Source organism: Fukomys damarensis, unplaced genomic scaffold, assembly GCF_012274545.1.
Source record: "Fukomys damarensis isolate Sample0158 unplaced genomic scaffold, DMR_v1.0_HiC HiC_scaffold_39, whole genome shotgun sequence".
Classification (NCBI taxonomy): domain Eukaryota; kingdom Metazoa; phylum Chordata; class Mammalia; order Rodentia; family Bathyergidae; genus Fukomys; species Fukomys damarensis.
Window position 1 is genome coordinate 82,450,403 of NW_022900951.1, and position 3,065 is coordinate 82,453,467.

Consider the following 3,065-nt stretch of genomic DNA (forward strand, 5'->3'; position numbering starts at 1 on the left):
CTATCAAATCAAAAAATACAAAATTAAATTTTTCCAAAATTAGTTTGATCATTATAAACACATGGCTAAGAGGATGAAAGTATAACTTATACATCATATTTGTTGAAGGACTAAAGCCTAAAATATCTAAAAGCTCTCAACACTCAACTGTAACAGACAAGCTACTCATTAGAAAGCAAACATTACATTGAATAGGATTAAAGATAGCAAATAAGTATATAAAAAGATTAGCCATTTGGGACATGCAAATTAAATCATAATTCAATATCATTACATATAACAGAGGGCTATATTTTTCTAAAAATAAATACAACCCAATTCCATGGAAGGTGCAAAAGAACTGGATATATTGCTGTGTGAAATGTAAAATGGTACAGCCATTATTGGAAAAGTTTTTTCAGTTTTCATAATATTAAATAATCAGCTATCATATAAACAATCAGTTGTATGCTTGGACATTTATTGCACAGGAATGAAAACTTATTTTAACAAAAATAGATGAAAGTTCATAGCTTTATTTGTAGTGCCAAAAATTGAAAATACATAGATATCCTCCAATGGGCAAATGATTACAAAATGTGTTACACCCCTCAACATGCAATACTACTCATCAATAAAAGAGATTAATTATGCAAACTTAGGAGAATCTCAAGGGAATTTGTATGACAAAGAAAAGCTTATTCCAAAATGTTCATACTGTCTCATTCTTTTAAAAAATTATTTAAAATGGAGAATAATTTAGTAATTGCCAGTGGTCATGGATAGAGTAGTGGCCAAAACTATGGCAAGTTATGTCATATTCAAATTGCTTGAACTGAGAGAGTACTTCAGAAGCATACATGATCTCACCCATATGCAGAATCTAAAAATGTTGACCTCATAAACTTGAGACTTAGAATAATATATTTTTAAAAGTTGAAAGAAAGAGCTTTGAATATTTTCACAAGAAATAATGTTTGAAGATATAGATATGTTTATCCTGATTGGAATATTTTACAATGTGTGGAAATATCAAAACACCAACTGATACCTGTAATATATAGAGTGTTCATAATTTCATGCATTGGTTAATAATTAATCTAATTCAAATTAAAATAAGTTAATTATGTGAATCATCTCTTCACCAAAGGTTTACAAATGACAAAACTATAAAAGATGTTCAAGATAGTTATTAATTCAGGAAGTACAAATCAAAACCATTGCACACTTTATTTTTCTTTATTTATTTTAAGTTTATTGGTACATTTAAAGCAAACAATACAGTTACATTAATAATTGGGATCTTGTACCTTTACATGATATATCTTGATCCTTGTTTTTTTCCCAACACCCCTGTCCTCCCTTAACTCCTTTCACCCATCCCTATTTACAAAGACTTTGTTTCCATTTTTTACTTCTTTCCCATTTTTTTCTTTTCCTTATTTCCTTTCCCCTCCCTTTCTTACTACCCGTTTAGCCATTTTCTTCCTATTTCACATGGTTGCACACTTTACAGAGCAGCAAAATTCATTTCTATGCTAAATGGTGGGTATAACTTGAAAGACTGAACTCATATACACTTCTTATAAGATTGTAAAATATCACAACCACTGTGGAAAATAGTTTATTTCTTAGAATGCTAAACAAAATCCTCCAATATGATTGAGTCATTCTACTTCTAAGCATTAACCCAAAAGGAAAAAAAAAGTGTGTCCCTACAAAGACATTCACATAAATATTTGCAACAGCTTTTACCATTAAACTGGAAACAACCAAAATGTCCATCAAGAGTTGAGAGGATAAAAATTAAAATTGTGGTATATCAATTTGATAGAATACTTAATAGGCAATAGAATGAATAAACTGTTGATACAACAAGAATAATCTCAAAATAATTATTCCGAGTGCAAGGGACTGATAAAAGAGGTTGCTATACAAGTGCGTGTATATAAAACTCAAGGAAAAATGAATCTATAGACACAGTACATCAGTGCCTGGAGATGGAGATTGGAGGAGGAGTATTATGAGGGAGTGTTGTATAAGGTCATTATTTTCACTGTGGCAACAATTTCAATAATTTATATTTGTAAAACTTATTTAATTATGATCCTTAATTATGTACAATTTATTTTATGTCAATCATAGTTCAATAAAGCTGTTTTTTAAGAAGCAACTTTTGAAACATTAAGATTGGTCATTTGTCTTTTCCTGCTGCAATAATTTAGAATGACTTATTTATAAATTAGAGAATTTTCTATGTCGCAGCCCTCATCAAAGTACCAGGATATGCCCAGTGAGGCCATACATCTTGCTTCACCCTCTCCTGGCAAAAGGGATCAATACTTCTTCTCATATGGTAAGTAAGATGGAGAGGCCAGGCAGTTCTGTGAAATTTGTTTTATAATAGCATTAATACTATTTTCAAGGGTGGAGAACTTCTGACTAAGTCAATTCCCAAACAGCTTCACCTCTTAATAACATCACCATGGGTTTTAAGTTTCAACATATGAATTTTGGATGGACACATACATTCAAACCTTTGAAAATCATCTATCAATAAGATGGTATATATGTAGCAATACAAAAGAAGATTTTTAAAGCAAAATGCACAATGGCATGCATCCTATAGCAGCATTTACAAAACAGAATACATGTGTTTGACCAATACAGTAAAGATCTGGAAAACATATGCCAATAATTAAGAGTATATCTGTGTGGGAAGACAGGGGTTGGAGGTGGTAATAGACAGGATTATATCAACTTCTGTATTATGTAATTCTCTCATATCAAATTTTTCTTTGAAGTATGAATGACATTTGTTACATAAAAAGGAGATATTTAGAAATACAGGAAATGTATCACTCAAAATAAAATTTAAATGATGAAACATGTTTCATACAAAATGTTCAAATACATTATTGAATTAAAATGCCACATTTCAAAGAATATTCACATATTATATATTGAAATCATGAAGAGTAAAATCTACAAATACAATTCTCTGGTCTGTTACACTGTTTTTCTTACATGAATGTTCCTTAAATTATTATACAGCTATGTCCTGATAAATTAATCATACATTGAAA